The sequence below is a fragment of the Pan troglodytes genome, chromosome 10 (genome assembly GCF_028858775.2).
Source record: "Pan troglodytes isolate AG18354 chromosome 10, NHGRI_mPanTro3-v2.0_pri, whole genome shotgun sequence".
NCBI lineage: Eukaryota > Metazoa > Chordata > Mammalia > Primates > Hominidae > Pan > Pan troglodytes.
The window spans coordinates 124,141,022-124,161,322 of NC_072408.2; the positions used below are offsets into that span (position 1 = coordinate 124,141,022).

General features: G+C 46.7%; 1 protein-coding gene across 2 annotated transcripts in view; it reads right to left on the reverse strand.

Moving 5' to 3' along the window:
* NOS1 (nitric oxide synthase 1) overlaps nt 1–19,891 on the reverse strand; it is a 151,039-nt gene extending 131,148 nt beyond the window's left edge. For both annotated transcript variants that reach the window (XM_009426346.5, XM_016924328.4), the window contains exon 1: nt 19,777–19,891. The gene's annotated coding sequence lies outside the window, so the exon portion shown is untranslated. The remainder of the gene's footprint in view (nt 1–19,776) is intronic.
* Between the last annotated feature and the right edge of the window lie 410 nt (nt 19,892–20,301).

The following is a 20,301-nucleotide window of genomic DNA, read 5'->3' on the forward strand; positions in this document are numbered from 1 at the left end:
GAGCTAGAAAAACCAGGGTTTGTGACCCACCTCTGCTGCCTATTAGCCTCAGATTCCTCATCTGTAAAGTGGGAACAATTCTGGTTTCTGCCTTAAAGATGGAAACCAATAAATCACATGGGATAATTTAAATGGAAGTGCATTAGAGGGGATAATTCATCTATAGCATGTGGTACTGTTGACTATTATTTTTAGAGTCACTTTAGATTACACATCAAGATAATTGAACCATTTCAGGCTAGATATGCAAACATAATCATGGCCAAGAGGACAGCCTCATTACTATAAAAAGGAAACATATTATCAGCGGTCTCGGAAACTTTTCTTAACAATCATTAAAATAAGATGGCACATATTTTCTAACCCCCATCAACATTATACCCTTTTACTTTTTTTTTCCTCCCTCCCTCTTTCTCTCCTTTGCCTCCTCTCGTCTTTCCTTTTCTTTCCTTCATGCCAACCATTCATTTGCCTACTCATACATAGCTCTCCCCAGGTCAGGGCAGTCAGTGTGGAGCTTGCATTGGGATTACAGGGGTGGATAAGATAGACAGCATCCCTGCCCTCAAGCTTACAACCTAGGGTGGAGGTAGTTGGAGAGAAATATTAGTGATAAAAACAATGAGTAGAACAAAAGTGAAAATACAGGGTGCTAATGAGACCTTGCATAAGGGACATAACATGGTCTGGGTGGTGGTGGTCAGGGAAGGCTTCCTGGAGGAAGAGTCAGGATCCAGAGTTGGCCAGATAAGAAGGTGGATGGAGGAAGTGAGAAACGGAGGACAGAGACCCGCGTGTGAGAAGGCACTGTGGTAGGATGGAGCTGGCATTGGGGTGACAGAAGAAAGCCATGTCACGAGATAAATCTGGAGAGGTCATCAGGGGCTGGATCATCAGGTCTCTTGAAAGGCAAGTTAACGATTTTGGACTTTATTCTTAGAGCGATGGCAAGCATTGGAGGGTTTTGAGACAAGAAGTAGAGTGGTCAGATTTAGATTTTATGAAGATTACTCTGGCTGCTGCTGGATGGAAAATGGGTGGGAAAAGCAAGGCTGGGTATGGGGAGCCTGGTTAGGAGGCTGCTGCAGGCCAGAGATGAGCAATGATGGTGGTTAAGGATCAGGTGGTGAAAGGGAGGAAGGAAGGAAGTGGGTCGATTTAAGAGATGTTTACAAGATTGAGTCAAACAAGATTTGGTGACTAATTGGATACAGAAGCTAACAGAGAAGGAGGTGTCTGCAGTGACCTCCCAGCTCCTGGCTTCCACTAGTAGAAGGAGTGTGAAGGATTTCCTGAGAGAGGGAAACCTGAACAATGGGGTAAAAATAGGGTGAAAGGGCTGGATGCCTCTAATCCCAGCACTTTGGGAGGCTGAGGCGAGAGGATTGTTTGAGGCCAGGAGTTCAAGACCAGCCTGAGCAATACAGTAAGACCCTCATCTCTACCAAAAAAAAAAAAAAAAAATTAACTACGATTGTGCCACTGCACACCAGCCTGGGTGACAGTGCAAGACTCTGTCAAAAAGAAAGAAGGAAGGAAGGAAGGGAGGGAGGGAGGGAGGGAGGAAGGAAGGAAGGAAGGAAAATGGGGGTGAAAGAAAGAATAAGAATGAATGAAACTCATTTCATAGAACTGTCTTTCATGAATAGCAATAATTTAGTTGTGGTCTAGTATATTGCAAGAATCAACATTTCCTAATAACGTCATTTCCATAATTCTGAGAATTCAGCTACAAAATATATGCTCAATTTGGCTCAATTCCAAGCTTTTCCATTTATAAGCTATTTGATCTTGGATAAGTCATTTAACATTTTGACTCTCAATTTCCTTTTGTGAAATCGAAACGGTAATAACAACTAGTTGCCAAGGCTTTTGTAATGATTAAGCAAGATGGACACTGTAAAGGGCACTTTGCGAACTGTAAATGTCAACTATAATGACAACGTTGAGTGTTTATTTTTCAGGGAACATAATAACTGTTTTCTCCAAATTGCACATCAATGTTAACTTGAGGCTCAACCAAATTTCTCCTCTCATGCCTGGCATCCTTGGGTGCTTTCTGGTGTAGGGGAGCTGAGTCAAAAGGCTGACAAAAGGTGCTCAGGGAAGAAAAAAGAAGTAAGAATAACTATTTTAAGAGAGCAGTAATAAGATTTGTTCCCTTCACTTGAAAGTTGCCTTTAAATAGATCCACAACATCCATATGGGCCTGAATCAGTTACAAATGAATTTCAGTAAAGGGAAAACATGTTAAATAGAAAACATAAACTACAATGGCAGAAATAATTCCACATATGTCAGATATACCAGTAATAACAATAAATGCAATTGGGTCAAACTTGAGTAAAAGATCAAGACTCTTCAATTGTATAAAATGTATTTGCAGTTGCCCTACCTTAGCATGAATGTGTAGACTAGTACCAAGAACAGGAGGGAAAATATTCATTAAGGCAGGCCTGAGCCTAGTAGACATTTGCTGGCCACATGGAGCTAAAGCACCACAGGTCTGCTTTCATCTGCACAATATAATTGACTTTCTTCTTAGAATATGTTAGCACCTAGTAAGCATGAAATAAGTATTTGGTGAATAAGTGCTCAACTATTCACACTGAGTACTTATTAGGTTGAAATATATGAAATTAACAGTTTTGCAAATGATCAACTTTTTCAATTTCGTACAGTTCAACTTAATATTTTGAGCATTTTTATATGTAAGCACTTTATTAGAAGATCTCATTTTCATTCTTGCAACACGATATGAACGTGACATGACATTATAATTCCCATTTTATAGATGTTAAAATCGAGGCTCAAAGACATTAAGTCATAGGTTATGCAGCTAGTGTCAGTGGTGGGGACTCAAGTCAAGTTTGTCTGAACTCAACGTCTTTGCTTTTCTAATGTTCTAAGTACTGCTATATATTTTTAGCTCAATTCTACAATTTTAGTAATTGAAAGTTGAAAGAGATGCTAGGGATTTTCTACTCCAATTCACAATATTGATTTTATAAACCTCCTACAGGGCTCAGGGAACCCTGAAAATCCTGAAATTGTGTGCACAACTTTTGTGACACGTGCATTTATATGGGGAAAACAGGCCATGGCATTAATACAATTTTCCAAGTATTCCATTACACGATAAATAATAAGGGTAGAAGTCACTGGTTTAACATTACATTTTGGAGATGAGGAGCTACAGGCTCATAGTCAGGAAAGGACTTGCCTAAGATTCTTAGAAACAGAGTCAGAACGAAGATCAAACGCGGGCTATTATGATTCATTCTTGCTTGCTTGCTTGGTTGCTTGGTTGCTTTCTTGCCTTTTTTTTTTTTTTTGGCAGTGTCTCACTCTGTTGCCCAGGCTGGAGTGCAGTGGCACAATCTCGGCTCACTGCAACCTCCGCCTCCTGGGTTCAAGCAATTCTCCTGCCTCAGCCTCCTGAGTAGCTGGGACTATAGACGCCTGCCAGCTAATTTTTATATTTTTAGTGGAGATGGGATTTTGCCATGTTGGCCAGGCTGGTCTCAAACCCCTGACCTCATGTGATCCGTCTGCCTCGGCCTCCCAAAGTGCTGGGATTACAGGCGTGAGCCACCGCGCCCGGCTGCAAGATGCTCTTTCTGTCTTGTTATGCTGGAGCTTAACAATTTAAATTATTGCCCAACAGTCAAATATTGGCTCACCTCCCTTCCTGGTGAAATACCTCCAAAAATTATCTGCCTCCTGAGGATCGATAACAGGGTATCTGAAGATACCACTACAAGTGAGATGAGGGGACAAGGCTAACAGATTCTAGTCACTTGTCAAAGTAAATGTTTAAACAATCAATTTCATAATTAGGATAAGAAGCTTAAAATATATATTTAGTGTTGTAAGGGAACCATAGATGATAATGTACTTCTTCAAATAAAAAATCAAATAAAAATAATGATTATGGTATCAGAGACGTCTGCTACAATTCCTTCATTTACTCAGCTTTTATCAATTAACACTTAGGGCTGGGCTCAGTGGCTCATGCCTGTAATCCCAACACTTTGGGAGGTTAAGGCAGGAGGATTATTGAGCCCAGGAGGTTGAGGCTGCAGTGAGCCGTTATTGTGCCACTGGACTCTAGCCTGGGTGAAAAAGCAAGACCTTGTCTCAAACAAACAAACAAAAAAACAACCACCTGTGCATAGCACAGGACTTGGCACATAATAGGTACTCAGTGAATCAGGGTCTCAATCTCTAAGTCTAAAGCTATTGAATGAAGCAGCCCTGTGAGAGGTGAGAGGGAGCAGTGGGGACTGTAGAGAACTGGAGGGCCCATGCCATGTCTGGAGAGCAGTTCCAGCCAGTGGTTGCCATGCAGAAAGCCAAGACTGGTCTCACTTCACTTCCTGAAAGCAGCTGCAGGGAGGTGATGGCTTGGCCCATTACAAATGAGTGAATGAATGAGACTTCAGACACTTGGTTAACAAAACTTGGATTCAGGCCAGGTGCCGTGGCTCACGCCTGTAATCCCAGCACTTTGGGAGGCTGAGGCGAGCCGATCACCTGAGACCAGGAGTTTGAGACCAGTCTGGCCAACATGGTGAAACCCCGTCTCTACTAAAAATACAAAAATTAGCCAGGCGTGGTGGCACGTGCATGTAGTCCCAGTTACTCAGGAGGCTGAGGCAGGAGAATGGCTTTAACTCGGGAGGCTGAGGTTGTAGTGAGCCACGATCACACCACTGCACTCCAGCCTGGACCACAGAGCGAGACTCTGTCTCAGAAAACAAAAACAAAAACAAAACTTGGATTCAGAAAAAGGAACGACAATGTGGGGTGGGTCTTAATGGAGTTTGCAAAACCACCAGCGATGAACATGGTCTAATGCTTTGCTACCCAAAGCGTGGTCCATGCACCAGCACCAGCACCAGCAGCATCACCTGGGAGCAAGTCAGCAATGCAGAATCCCAAGGCCCAGCCCAGACCTATGACTCAGGCTCTGCATTTTAGGAAGATCCCCCAGTGGATTTACGTGCACACTGGAGTTTGAGAAACACTGGTACAGCTTGCTTCTAAAGCCCGGTGTGACTTTTTGTGACCTACACAAATGGCCATTTTAAAGGCAATTTCAACTTCAACTCAAACTATCACCTGTTCTGCACAAAAAATGCTTCAGATCCAGGATATCACATTCTTCAATCAGGCTCTGGTCAGATTCTATCAAAGACAGCCCATAGGTATACAAATGAATTGCGTTTGGTTAATACAGTTAAATTTTTTCCCCCAAATTTGTTATCACCATTTAAAAACTGGAGGTTTCAGGCCGGGCATGGTGGCTCACACCTGTAATCCCAGCACTTTGGGAGGCCAAGGAAGGTGGATCACTTGAGGTCAGAAGTTGAAGACCAGCCTGGCCAAGATGGTAAAACCCTGTCTCCACTAAAAATACAAAAATTAGCTGGGTGTGGTGGTGCACACCTGTAGTCCCAGCTGCTTGGGAGTCTGAGGCAGAAGAATTGCTTGAACCTGGGAGGCGGAGGTTGCAGTGAGCCAAGATCGCGCCACTGCACTCCAGACTGGGTGAAAGAGAGTGTGACCCTGTCTCAAAAAAAGGAAAAAAAAGAAAAACAAACAAACAAACAAAAAACTGGAGGTTTCATCAAAGATAGAAATTTCTGGCTTTCTTGGAACCATGGAAGATATGTTTACACTGGGCCTGTGTTCCTGAGCACACTCCAAACAGCTGGAGTAGGTGGTGGCACCTCCCCCCACCTTTAGGTGGGGCATGAGCTCTCTGGTTCCCCTGCAAAACCCTGTGGCCCCCGTCATTCATTTGTTTCTTGCAAATAAGTATTTCACTATAGGCCTTTGACTGTGGGACCCCTGCTAGTGAGTGAGTTTTAAAGGGCAACAAGGAAGGTCACCTTCAGAAGCTACTCAATGAAGGGACAGCATGCTCAGTGATTTGGGTCTTGTCCTGGGTGGTTCCAGTCGATCCAGGTGTTTGATGGGATCCCCACCTCCGCATGAGATCACAGCATCCACCCCAGCTTGTGCCCTGGGGCTGATGCTCAACACTGACCTTGTTCTCCCTGGGTTAAATCTACTGAGAGTGACGCAGCACTTTGCACGATCATCTTGAAGTCTGTATCTGTTTCTTCTTTCACCTTGGGTGTGCACCAAAGCCCTTCCTGGAGTGACACCTTTCTATCTAAATTGGGCTTTTTCTTTTGATGTCAAACCAGTCCTTGCATACTCATTCTAACAGGAGCTGAGTGGAATGCAACTTCCTTCCTCCATTCCAAGGGAAGATTCAGTCCCAGATCCCCTACTTTTTTTTTTTTTTTTTTTTAGTGACTCTACCTGGGGGTTACCTGAACTGGCTTGGTCTTTATCTCGTGTTGCACCAGCACACCTGGGAAGCCCCTGGAGGACACCCTACCTCGACACTGCGGGACACATCCCCACCTGAGTCAGCTTTACTGAACAGAGCTCTGCAAATAACCCCTGAAATAAAAATCACAGAAGAGAACAGTGTCACTTATAGACAACAGTCTATAAGCTGATGTCGCAGAGGTTGGAAGGAAGGGTTAAAGGGGAATGTCATGGTTTAGGATCACAGGCATGGGATTCAAACCCTGATTCTGTCATTTACTGACACGTGACTCGGTCAAGGGCTTCAGCATCTTGGTGCCTCTGTTTCTTCATCTATAAAATGGCAAAAAACAATAGTCCTGAATCTACTTTGCAAGACTCTTGTGAAGATTCCATGAAGTAACGTCATGTTTCCCATGCTGCTCTTACCAACATCATATCTTTGCACCATACCCGTGTCTCACCTATGCAATTATTTATTTAATATTTTCCCTTACAATGAACTCACTTTCTATCTTAGATACTATAGCCTCATCCTGAAAGCTAATATCCACGAAATCGTCGTATAAATTTGCTAGCTGCTTTTTTCTATGATCTATCAAAACAAATATTTAATGAGTAAATTTTTAAAAAAATGGCTCCTTGATCTAATCATGAAAACACATGGAACAAATTCACACAAAGTGGCACTGTAACTGACCAGTCATCTTCAAAGGTGTCAAGCCCGTGGGAGACAAGGAAAGACTGACAAACTGTCACAGATCAGAGGAGGCAGAGAGAAATCAGCGCCGAAAGCAATGTGGGATCCTGGAACCGAAACAGCACAGTAGCGGAGAAAGTGGTGCAATTCGAATAGGGTCTGTCGTTTAGTTAATATCATGCCATTGTCAATCTTCTGTTCTTGATAATTAGATTATGGTTATGTACGATATTAATATTGGGGAAACTAGGTCAGGGTATAAAGAAACTCGTTGTACCATATTGCAACTTTTCCGTGAATCTAAAATTACTTCAAAATAAAAGTTTTTCAAAAAATGAGTATCAGTAAAGTGGTTGTTCCTTTTCCCTTCTCCTCGCCCCCTGGCAACCACTAATCTGCTTTCTGCCTCCGTGGATTTGTCTATTCTGGATACTGCATATAAATGAAATCCTACAAGATGAGGCTTTTTGAGTCTGGCTTCTTTCACTCAGCATCACGCTTTTGAGGTTCATCCATGTTACAGCATAGATCAGCACTTCATTTCTTTTAGTGGCTGAGTAATATTCCATTAGATAGATGGGTAAGCCACTTTTAGTTTATCCACTCATCCATTGACAGACATTTGGGTTGTTTCCACCCTTTGGCTATCGTGAATAGTGCTATGAACACACATGGGAAAGTTTTTGTTTGAATACTTGTTTTCAATTCTTAAGAAGTACAAGGTTCCCTTGTGGGGTAATGGAGATGTTTTGGAACTAGATAGAGGCAATGATCACACAACACAAATGCTGCTCTAAAATGGTTAATTTTATATTACATGAATTTTACCTCAATGAAATAAAACAATAAAAAATGGGTCCCACCAGTGGAGTATCCACCATATTTTGGAAACCTGTGCTTATACAGGCCCAGGGCTTAGCATGGTACCTACTCTGTAGCAAGTACATGAAGAACATTGGCTGGTGTTATTATTCATTATTTGGAGACTGGGTCTTGTTGTGTTGCCCAGGCTGGAGTGCAGTGGTGTGATCATAGCTAACTGCAGTCTCGAACTCCTGGGCTCAAGGATACCCCTGCCTCAGCCTTCTGAATAGCTGGGACTACAGGCACGAGCCACCACACTTGGTTAATTTTTTATTTTTTTGTAGAGATGGGGGTCTTGCTACATTGCTTAGGCTGGTCTTGAACTCCTGAGCTCAAGCGATCCTCCCTCCTCAACCTCCCAAAGTGCTGGGTTTACAGGTGTGAGCCACCATGCCTGGCCGGCTGGTGTTATTATTACTGCCAGAGACACACAGACTCTCAGCTCCCACTTCAGAGTTTTTTTCTACAGTATCATTGTCATTTCCACCAAGAAAGTTTCTCCAAGTTTAATCTACAACTCTCCTTGGAAGTCAGCAGTAAAATCTCAGGATTCCTGAGATGCTATCATTAGAAAACCTTGCTTTGAAATCTATGAACCTTTTGTGCTTTGATAAGACTTGCATTCCTGGCTAGCAGGGCACAGCACGCCATTGCCATGGGACGATGTGTGACGTGCTCAGGGACAATGCAGAGTGGGCATTCAACAGGCACTTACTAGTTACCTGTTGACTGCACACCAAAGCTATTTCAACAGATTATTCAATGAGTCACACCTCCTCAATTAACTGGGTGCTTTATTTAGGACTCCACCCTACAATTTGCAGGCTAAGTTGCAATGCCCTGGCACTGTTCACTTGATTTTATAGTACCCACTCCCATTTTCTCAAAGTACCTTGTGTGTTTGAAATGAAAGCAAATGCCTGATTTATTTTAAGGATTTCATAAGGACCCTACAGAAAACTGAAGACACACCAGCATGTCCTGGATCCAGAAAGCAAAATGGAGACATTCCAGGATGTCCCAACTCAGGGAAACTTCTTTTTGCTCAGAGCTGATGAACTGGGATTGGTCTTACTCACCATTATTGGTGAACTCTTCCTCTTTCCCCCCATCTGTGCTAGTTGCCATCCTTTGCCCCCAGATTCATTCTCCAAACTTATCTGGGCTCCCGAAAAGGCTGACCTCTATGGACATCAAAAGGTCTCTTGGCCGGGTGCGGTGGCTCAAGCCTGTAATCCCAGCCCTTTGGGAGGCCGAGGCGGGCGGATCACGAGGTCAGGAGATGGGGACCATACTGGCTAACACGGTGAAACCCCGTCTCTACTAAAAATACAAAAAAATTAGCCGGGCCTGTTGGCGGGCGCCTATAGTCCCAGCTACCCAGGAGGCTGATGCAGGAGAATGGCGTGAACCCGGGAGGCGGAGCTTGCAGTGAGCCGAGATCGCGCCACTGCACTCCAGCCTGGGCGACAGAGCAAGACTCCGTCTCAAAAGAAGAAGAAGAAGAAAAAAAGTCTCTTGCCCTCTGGCATCTGATTGGGTTTGGCCAATGGGATGTGGAGACAGGAGATGAGGGAGAAGCAGAGAAGCCAGGGTATTTCTTTCTCTGCTCTCTCCCTCTCTTAGTGCTGTAGTCTGGCAGGGTCTGCATTCCCTTCTAAGTATAGCTTCTACAGGGACCCTTCCCTTCGCCAGCACCCCCACTCCATTCCACCACCCAAAGGGCTTCGGTAACACTGTTGCTTCCCCCTGCTCCTTCAGGCCTGGAGTGGCAACTGCTGCCCTGGTTGCTAGTCCTTGAGTACTTAAGCACCCCTTTGTTGGTGCCTTAACCTATGTCCATAAGCTACTCCTTAATTAAATTACTTGGAAATCCCAGCTGCAGGTGCCTTCTGTTTCCTGCTTAGACCCTGACTGACAAATCTTCACCTCCATTGCCCCTTGGGAGGAGGGATGAGGAATATCAGAAGGAACCTGGATAGTCAAGGGCATGACATGTCTAAGCCAAGTCATCCTAATCACCAACCTCAACCTTGCCGAGAAACTGATGGAGTAGCTGCATGTGCCAAGCATTTAATGGTCTCAATAATGCAGTGAAGTAGAATTATTCCTGTGTTTACAGAAGAGGAAAATGAGATTTACAGAGAGATTAAATAACTTGCCAAGGTTACAGAGTGAATAAATGGCAGTGGTTGGATTTGAACCCAGCTTTGATGGGCTTCAGAATCCTGCCTCTTCTCCATCATCCAGAGGGGTCTAAAGTGTTCAAGAACCTGCTGAGCATGGTGGCTTACGCCTGTAATCCCAGCATTTTGGGAGGCCCAGGTGGGTGGATTGCTTGAGCCCAGGAACTTGAAACCACCTTGGGCAACATGGTGAGACCCCGTCGCTACAAAAAATTAGCCAGGTGTGGTGGTGCACACCTGTAGTCCCAGCTACTCAGGAGGCTGAGGTGGGAGGATCACCTGAGCCAGGAAAGTTGAGGTTGCAGTGAGCCATCATCACGCCACTGCACTCCAGCCTGGGTGACAGAGTAAGTTGCTGTCTCAGAAATACATACATACATACATACATACATACATACATGCATACATAATACAGTGTTCAAGAGCCGATGCCATGGCACTGAACACTCTGGAGGCGAGAGGCGTGGGCCTGGGGGAAAGCTTGCTATCACTGAGAAGGAGGTCAGAGCTTCAGTTCTGCACAACCCTCTCGAGCTCAAGTGCATTCAGGCACGCCTGGGCTATACCGCCAGCCACGGAAAAACCAACTTTGGAAGCTATTCCAGGAACAAACCTCAAGCTCATTTCTCAGTCCCTCAAGAGGCCCTGAGCCTGTTCTGTTGCTGACAGAGGGAACTGTCGCCTGCTCACTGCTCAATGCCCCTGATGTAATGAGCACCGCCAAAGAGGGCTCGATTGGGATGCTAAACAGCCGTAAATGACATTGTCACCAGCCTTCATAAAGCATGGTGACTCACAGCCCTAATTAAAATGCTGAGGGAAAAATGTAAAGAGAAACTGCCATGAAAAACAGTGACATTCTGCTAAACTGCAGGATTATTTCTTCCAGGAAAAAAGAGGGAGAGAGAGAGAGATGTGTGTGTTCATGAGTGTGTGTATATGCGTGTGCACGTGTATTCCTGTGTAGGAGGTGAGGGGATACAAACGAGAAGGCTAAATATTATTCTCCTAAGAAACTTGGAAAAATTTAACATGGAGGAAAGTTGAAAGCCATTCTTGCCTCCCAACTTTATGATAAAGTATTTAAACAGAAAATGTAAAAGAACGGTGTAAAAACACCCATAAACTTTCAACTTAATCCAACAGCTATTAGCATTTTCATATTTACCTACTTGTCTTTCTTTATCAGTCATCTATCTATCTATCCATCCATCCATCCATCCATCCATCCATCCACCCACCTACCTACCTATCTACCTACTTACCTGTCTACCTACCTAGTTATCTATCCATCCATCCATTCATGTACCTATCTATCTACCTACCTATATACCTATCATCTGTCTATCCATCTATCTACCTACCAATCTATCTACCTACCTATCATCTGTTATCTATCTATTCATCTATCTACCCATCTATCAATCATCTATCTACCTACCTATTCTATCCTCTAGCTATTATCTATCTATCTATCTATCTATCATCTATCTACCTACCTCTCCATCTATTATCTATCTACCTACCTACTTACCTATCTTCACAATGAACCATTTTAGAACAAGTTGCAGAATCATGATGTCTCAGCTCTAAATTCTTAAGTACACATATCTTCAGCGTAGAGACAGACTCCCACAAAACCCACAGTACCATTATTACACCTAAGAAAATTAACTATATACTGTACTTGCACAACTTCCCCAAATACTCAGTTAAGGTTGTTTTCTAAACAATGACAATTCAAGTCATAAATCTCATCCCTGTTGGTTAGGAGAGAGAAGCAGACAAGCTGTTTCCCAGAAATAGGTGTCAAGGGTTCTTGCGAAGGAAGGGTTTTAGCGCCATGTAGGCTGGTTCCCATCATCAGAGTCACAAGACGAAGTACATGGGGCACAATGCTTGACTTAGATGTCAGTTTTGAACCAGATAGGGAATCCTGATCACACCATATTGTTTTTTTAAAATAGCCCTCCTCTAAACTAAAACTAAATCTCCACATTTTGGGCTGGGCTCAGGCCTGTAATCCCAGAACTTTGGGACGCTGAGGCAGGAGGATCATTTGAGCCCAGGAGTTCAAGACCAGCCTGGGCAACATGGTGAGAATCCATCTCTACAAAAGCAAAACAAAACAACAATGAAAAAACCAACGAAACAAACAAACAAAAACCAAATCTCTACATTTCATCCAATGTCATCACCCATTTTAGCCAAAAAAAAATGTGGCTCTCAGTGACTTCTTGCTGTTTCTGAAATTCAACTGCATCCTCAAAAGCCCAATAAGATATCACTAGTAGGGAGATTCAGAAAGAGATATCATGCTTTCTGAAGGCAAGTCTTGAAGAAGGGACCCTCAAGAAATCCTACACCTTGCCGGCAGCTGGAAGCGAAAATATTTATCTACGTATATGAGTTTGGCATGTTTGTTACAAAAATCATCAAAATCAATAAAAATATCAAGCCAAGAAACCCACCCAGTCCCATTATTTTATACCATGCTTTGGGAGAAAGAAAGAGATTCCATTTCAGTGACTACCATGATATTAGAGGCAAAATGATAACTGAAGGTATTGCCAGCTAAGACTTATAACAAACAAGCACATCGATGCTATTGACTGTGTTCATTACCTGTTTTCTGGCACATGAACATAACTGGCTTTCATTTTTCTTACTGAATATTCCAGAGCTGAGATACTGCTTCAAAAAAATTAAAGAGAAAAATATGCCCAAAATATGTCAGTTGCTATCGAGTACTATTCTGATTTATCCCCGGAGGTTACTTTTTTTTATGCTGAAAATTCCTGGAAACGACATAGAGCCCAATGTGATCCATGTGGCTGTTTTAGTGACTAAATAGGATGGACTGCCCACATCATTTACCCCACTACATCTAGTTATTGGTGAGTGGATGCCTGTTTTGGACACCATGAGCTACCTTGAGGGTAGGGACTCTGTCTTCCCTTTCTTTATGAGGAAGCCTCTCTTGTGGGGACTGGCACAGAGCTGGGAGCTCAGGGTGTGTTTGTTAAATGAAGAAGTGGTTAACTTCACTCTCGTTTATGACAAGAAATACTTTAGCTGGGAAACGACAGTTGTACACGGATACTATCTGAAGTTGCGTAAGCTTTTTGAATTCACAATATTCCTTCTTCATTTCCAACTGGAAATGGGTTTCAGAAAGGCTCACCTTTTTAATCCTCATGGTAGCAAAATTTAGCTGTCAGGTTTTGAATAAAGAAGAGATTCTCGAGTATTATTTAATGCCAGTGGGCAAATGTTCCCAGCAGAAGCTGAAATGCTTTTCAGGGCACCTCTGAAAATCTGTAGGCTCCCAAAGCATCTTGGATGGTCAAAAAGAAAAGGCTCATCATTCCCAGGAAATCCCAGTCTTAGTAGGTAACAGAACATACAAATAAGGGGTGGGAAATGCCCAGGCTGGAAATGGGAACTTCGCCCCTTGCAAAGGACTTCTGTATTTTCCACCTGAATAGGGCCACCTTTCTCTTAGGAAATGTCAGCAGAAATCATAAACGCAATTGATGGATGATAATTGGGCCAATGTTGCTCTCAGGTAAGGCAGAAGATGTTAAAGCTGAAAAGGTCTTTGTGGGAAGTGAGTCCTGGGGTTGTAAACTAAAATGCCTCGAAGGGCCGGACAAGCAAATTAAACAATATTGAATGGTGAGGCTGGTGACCTAAAGGAAAAAAAATACTCTCCAAACAAAACCCAACAAAACAATGCCCCCAATCCAAACAAACAGAAAACAAAAAAAAGCCCTCTGCCAGACTAACAGAACATATCTGCAGGTCTCTGAAGGGAGATGCCCTTTAGTTCCAACTCCATTTCACAGATAAGAAAACAGAGGCTGAGCAAGAGAAAGGGGCTCAGACTACACCAACTGGCTAACTCTTTTTTATTTTAAAAAATTAATTAATGAATTAATTTATGTATTTTCGAGACAGGTTCTGGCTCTGTTACCCAGGATGGAGTGCAGCGGCACAATCTCGGCTCACTGCAACCTCCGCATCCTGGGCTCAAGCTATCCTCCCACCTCAGCCTGCTGAGCAGCTGGGACCACAGGTGCACGCCACCACACCTGGCTAATTTTTTTGTAGAGATGGAGCCTCACTCTGTTTCCCAGGCTGGGCTCAAACGCTGAGCTCAAACAATCCTCCTGCCTCAGTCTCCCAAAGTGTTGGGATTACAGGCGTGAGCCACTGTGTCTGGCTGGCTCTTTTTAAAATTTCTTTTCTTTGTTATGATCACTGAGATGGGCTGGATGCTGTTTCCTTTCCAGAGTTAAACACACACTATCCCATTAAATCCTCCTAACAACTCCCTGTAGTACTTATAATCTCTGCTGTATGAATGACATGCCGGAGAGTCAGAGATGTTAATTCTCTCACTCTGAGTCACAGAATCCACAAGTGCCCAAGCTGGCCTCTGACGTTTCCTAACATGATTCTCAGTGTGAGGCCCTCCCTTTCAACCTGGCTGCTGCTGGCCCAGTTTGGCACTGGGGACCCCAACCCTGAGAGGGTGCCACAAATCAGGCTATGGGCTTTGATGCTACCTCCTCTGAGAAGTCCTCCCTGATTCCTTCAACCACCTGTCCTGGGTCCTACCACAGCACCTCACCTCCACCTCTCTTGCAGAAACTTCACGCCAGGTACAGGGTTTGTCTGGTGCTCACCGCTTAGCCAGACTGCAGGTTTCATTAGAATGGGGCTCACACCACCTTTATCTGGGCACCTGCCCTTGGGGTCTAGCACTGGCCTTGCCATTTAACACGTGTCATGACACATACAATAAATGTGCTGACATCTGCTGCCGAACAGCCCACGATAACTGCTGTTCATCCTTAGCATCATACGACTGTGCCAAGACCCATGTCCACTATACCCTGTTAACCATACTTGAATTAGAGACTTAGGGGCACTTTCTGTTGACACGTCATTTTCATTTAAAAGATTCGAATGGGCTCAATTTTCCAGCATTGCCAGGTGCTGCTCATCATTCTTCTACCTTAAGAATGGGCATGTGAGCAACATAAACACACTTGCAAAGGCTGAGTGGAAGGCCGATGGGCTGTGGAAATGAACTCAAACCAATGGCTTTGGTGAAATCAATGGTAGTTAAACTGGGTTTACTAGCTCTGTGATTACTTCTTTGCAGAAGTTATACCTGATAGGTCACTTATAAAAGGAATTTTTCTAGGCCTGGCGTGGTGGCTCACACCTGTAATCCCAGGACTTAAGGAGGCCAAGGCAGGCAGATGGCTTGAGCCCAGGAGTTTGAGTCTAGCCTGGGCAACATGACAAAACCCCGTCTCTACAAAAAATACAAAAATTAGCCTGGTGTGGTGGCACAGGCCTGTAGTCCCAGCTACTCGGGAGGCTGAGGAGAGATGATCATTTGAGCCCAGGAGGTCGAAGCTCCTTCCCTCTGAAAGGGAGAGATCAAATAGTGGGGCTAATGTCCAAGATTAGATGGGAACTCAGGGCTGACACCCAGCAAGGTCAAGGTGGGAGGAATTATTTTCAGTCTCCTCTGAGCAGTTGGTCTAATTTAGAATAACAACCAGAGAGATGAAATTAAATTTCTTTAAAGTCCGGCATTTACGGGGCTTGTACTGAAGGAAACATGAAGTTATCATCGATGAGGATTGGACAATAAGTCAAGACACTGAGGTTCTATCCCAGCTTTGGCAGTAATGTGCTGTGTGACTTTCATCGAGTCACATGCCTCTTCTGGGCCTCAGTTTCCCAATTTGTACAACGAGGGTGACAGACAAGAACTGAGAGTATTAGAATCTCCTGGAGCAACCTTGTTAAAAGTAGAGATATTTCCAGTCTCCCCCAGGAATGCTGATTCGGTAGATTTAGGGTGGGGTCTGGCATCTTTGCTTTTAACCAGGGACTTGCTGTATTCTGACACTAAAGGTCCACTGGGCTGATGTTTGGCGTTCGCTGGATTAGATGACATTTAAATGTTATCATATATTAGAACGAGGAAAATGGTCATGTCTGTAACCTATGTGGTGTTAACCACACAAACCCACACTGATCCGTGGCAGGAAACATGCCCCTCTGTTCAAACAATCCAGATTAAAATGGGTCCTGAAATGCCAAATTCAACTTCCACAAATTCCAGTTTCTAATGGGAAAAAGCCCCAGTTCTCATGAGCACGGATTGTTGCCTGTGGCTCTTAACCACATTCCAAGCCCTGCACAGACCCACAGAACCTGAGTGACAGGCAACACATGAAGTCTTGTCATAAGACACCCCAAAACATCTGCAGACTGTGAGCGCAACAGGCGCAGCCAAACCTGTCTGTGCTCACAATATGCAGGCGAATGGACCTCCAAATCTTCCTGCCTCCTGGGAAATCAGCGGCCCCCCAGTGGGGAAGTTTCTGGACTACTGACTGAATGGTACCTCGGACAACTCTTTGCATCTTACTCACAGAGACCCACTGGGAGCAGCCTAACCCATCACAATACCCCCGCCCTCTCACTCTTCTCCGTGCGGTCCTTCCCCAAGGAAGATGGAGGCTCCTGGGGACTGGCTTTGGCCATTTGGGAAAAATAAAGAGGAGACAGAAAGGGCAAAAAGCGGGCTGCTCTGAAAGCCACGATGACACTATTGGCCCCAAATGGCTCCATGGGACACTCTTCCCTCTGTTTTGGGTTCCCTTCCTTCCTTACAATCACCAGTCTTGGCATACCAGCATTGTTTCCAGAACCCCTTTCACATACATCGTCACAAAGTCTTCAAAACAGCCCCGTGTGGGAGTTACTGTTCTCATTTTACAGATAACAGAACTGAAGCTCAGAAAGGTTAAGTGATCAACCTGAGGTCACACAGCCATGGAGTGAGCTAAGCTTGGCCTCAAGCTGAGGTCTTCACCAGGTCTCTCTACCACACTGCTCACTCTTTCTCTACATGATTTGGGACTTTGGGGAAAAAAATCACACAATTTGTGGAGACAAAGCCATGCCCCTGACCATAGCGTTGGCCTCTGGCTGAACAGATGTATCAGGAAATACAGCTGTGTGTGCTAAGGTTCAGGCACATGCCAGACTGCGTAGATGCCCAGATGCATGCAAAATGCCCCAATTAAGAAGCCGAAAATTGGGGTTGAGGTCTCGGGTAGTGCCACTTACCAGCTAGGTGACTATGGCTAGGTAGTTTGGTTTGCCCCACCTCAATTTCCGCAGCTGCAAAATGGAATTCAGATGGCTGCACTGGCAACCTGAAAGTTGTTAAGAGGCTCCAGGTGAATAATACATGTGACAGTGCCTTGGAGCTGTCAGTGGCAGAGCTGTGCGCCCCTCAGGGGGCTTCTGAAATCCAGACTAGTGGAAAGGGGCCGGGGCCCGCCGTGGCGGTGCTGGTGGGGCAGACACCCCCTCCTTCAGGGACCTGCCGAGGCTTCTCAAACCATCCGCTGAGATGCCTTGAGGGCGGAGAATGGACGCCACCCCTGCGCACTTGGGGAGCTGCCACAAGAGCCCTTTTCCTATTTTATCTTCAGTTCTGAAAAAATAACGGGGGAAAAAATCTATGCTCCATAGAGCTGCGTCAGTGTTCCCTGGTGTTTACGAATTTCTTGCGTTTGCCCCGACCCCAATTAGAGAAGCACTAAAGAAAGGGAGCAATTTTCCCTCATTCCTCTCGGGAGGAGAGGTCTGGGGGCTCCTTTCTGCTGTCTCCCAATGTCGTGGGCCGCCAGAGGTGAGATGAGGCGCCTATGGGCGCGCTCGCCTGCACCGCACCCTTGCCTAGCGGCGTCCCTGGGGACCTTCCCTCCGTGGTGGCTGCGTGCGCGCTTTTCTTAGGCCTGAGCGCAGGGTTTGAGCTGGGCTATGGGAGTAGAGGGAAGAATCCCATGCGTCTTCCCCAGGATTACTGGGGTAGAGATGGAGGCGAGAGCAATCTTCCGCAGCCTGTGGTACCCTGTGGGGTAGACCCCCCGGTTCCTACTGGTGGGGAAACCCTAGACCTGCGTGCGAGTCTCCCAGATCCGGTCCCAGAGCATTACAATAATGGTTTTATATATATATATATATATATATATATATATATATATATATATATATATCAGCAACACTTCCTGCGTTATGAACGCTTACCCTGACTTCATATTCACATTTATGATTTTTTAAGGTCCTCATGACAGCCCCACGAAAAAGGTAGTTTCTCCATTTTACAGATGAGAAACTGAGGCTGGGAAAGATGAAGAGACTTACCGAAGGTCACGCAACAAGTAAAGGGTCGATCTAGGACCAGAACCCAGGGGAGTCACTGGAAAGGTTCCTGCCCTCCTCGGCTGCCTTCTCCGTGAGAGCCTCTCCTCTCTAGATGTCTACCCCAGACAGCCTGATGCGGAGCTTGGAGAGCCATGAGCTCTCTGGTCACAGTGCCCTGGGGGTGGGGGCGAGCGTCTGGCGTCCTCTGGGGCGCAGTCCCGACAGAGCCCCTTCCGGGACCTCGGACGCAAGGCCCCTGAGTGGCCCTGGAAGTTGGATCCCCCGGGGACCCTGCTCCGACCCCTGGCCACCTGGAAGCAACCTCATCGAGCGCTCGTTCCACTGCCCAGCCCCGAACCGCGGCGGAGCGCGCCCCTCGGCCTCCCTAGAGCCTCCTTTGCGGGAGAAGCACAACTTTCCCAGGTTCTGGAGACGGCGCTCTTACACCCCAATCTCATCCAGACGGAAGAAGTGAGAGGTGCGGGCGGCCCCGCCATGACCGCGGGAGGAGAGCGCAAGGAGGCTCCTCGCAAAGTTGGAGGCCAGGCCGGAGCGAGGTTCCGGGAGCGGAGCCCTCCCAGCCTCGGGCCCCCAGCCGCGGACAGCTGGCAGTGCCAAAGACTCCGCCATTACCTGCGGCTCGCAGTTGCGATTCGGCCGCAGAGTCGGGCACCGAGGAAGGCGTAAAGTTGAGCTTGGGCAGGTACAACGGTCCCCAGGGACTGGCATCCCCCAGCCCGGGCTGCCCGCGGGAGGGTAGCGAGCTGTGCCAAGGGCTCCGCCATTACCGCCAGCGCACAGCTCGGAGCCAAGCGCGCGGCTGAGGAACGACTGGGGTCCTGCAAAGTTGGAGCCTGGGCGCGTAGACCCCCGGACCGGAGCCCCCGGCCTGAGGCCGCCCGCTAGGAGGAAAATGAGGCCGCCCGAACCAAGTTGGGACGCGCAGCAAAGCCCGAGCCTTCCGCGCACACCAGGGTCTCGGGTGGGAGCGGGGAGCCCTGGGGACGGAGAAGGGGCGCGGGACGCCTGGATCAGGAACTCACCTGACGCCGAGCCGGGCAGCGCCGAGGCTGCCTCTTCGCGCTGCGCACCCGCCCGCCCGCCTTGTACTCCTCCTCTTCCTCCCGGGCGCCCGCGGCCGCCGCGCTCCGGGTTCTGAATCCTCCGAGTCCGCCGCCCCGCGCGGCTGGAGGGCGCCGGTTGCACCCACTCGCCTCCTGGTAGGAGCCGCGCGCGTCCCTCCCCTTCCCCTCCGCTTTGTGCCTCCAAGATCCCTCCCCACCCCCTCTCCCCTAGCCCCCACTCCTCCCTTCTCTTCTTCCCTCCCCCTGCGTCCCCTCCCTCAGCCTCAGCGAACCCAAGTTCGGGACGGAGGCTGCGGGCTTCCCCGGCGCAGTGCTGGGCGCCCCGCGCGCGCCCCTGGCTCACCCCGTCCGCTCGGCCGCTGCTCGCTGCCCGGCCGCCCCTCGGAGGAGCCGCGGCGCTAAGTAGCTCCTCACCCAGCGGCTGGAAACGCGGCATAAATATGTAGGGACTGAGCCGTGAGCTCAGCGAGGGTCGTGAGGGGGAATTTATTTCTTAATGTCCCTCCTTTATCCTATCATCACTGAAACGAATTAGCAGTGACGTCCAACCCGACTGGTTTATGGGTGTGGGGAGGGAGACGTCGCAACCCTCATTAAAAGAGCCGCTCTGGGCTCCAAAGCATACATCTTTTATATAACCTAATTTCCATTTTTTTTTTTCTATCAGGAAACACACACACACATACACACACACACACACACACAATGACAATTTCTGGGAGCCTGGATAGGGCTGAATGTAGTAGCCACGTAGGGGAGGGCAGGTCTATTTGGGCAGAGAAGGCCCCATGGGAGGCAGGGATGGTTATTTCTGCCTCTACATCAGTGTTGGGATAGCATTCCTTAATGGGACAGTGGAACACACAGC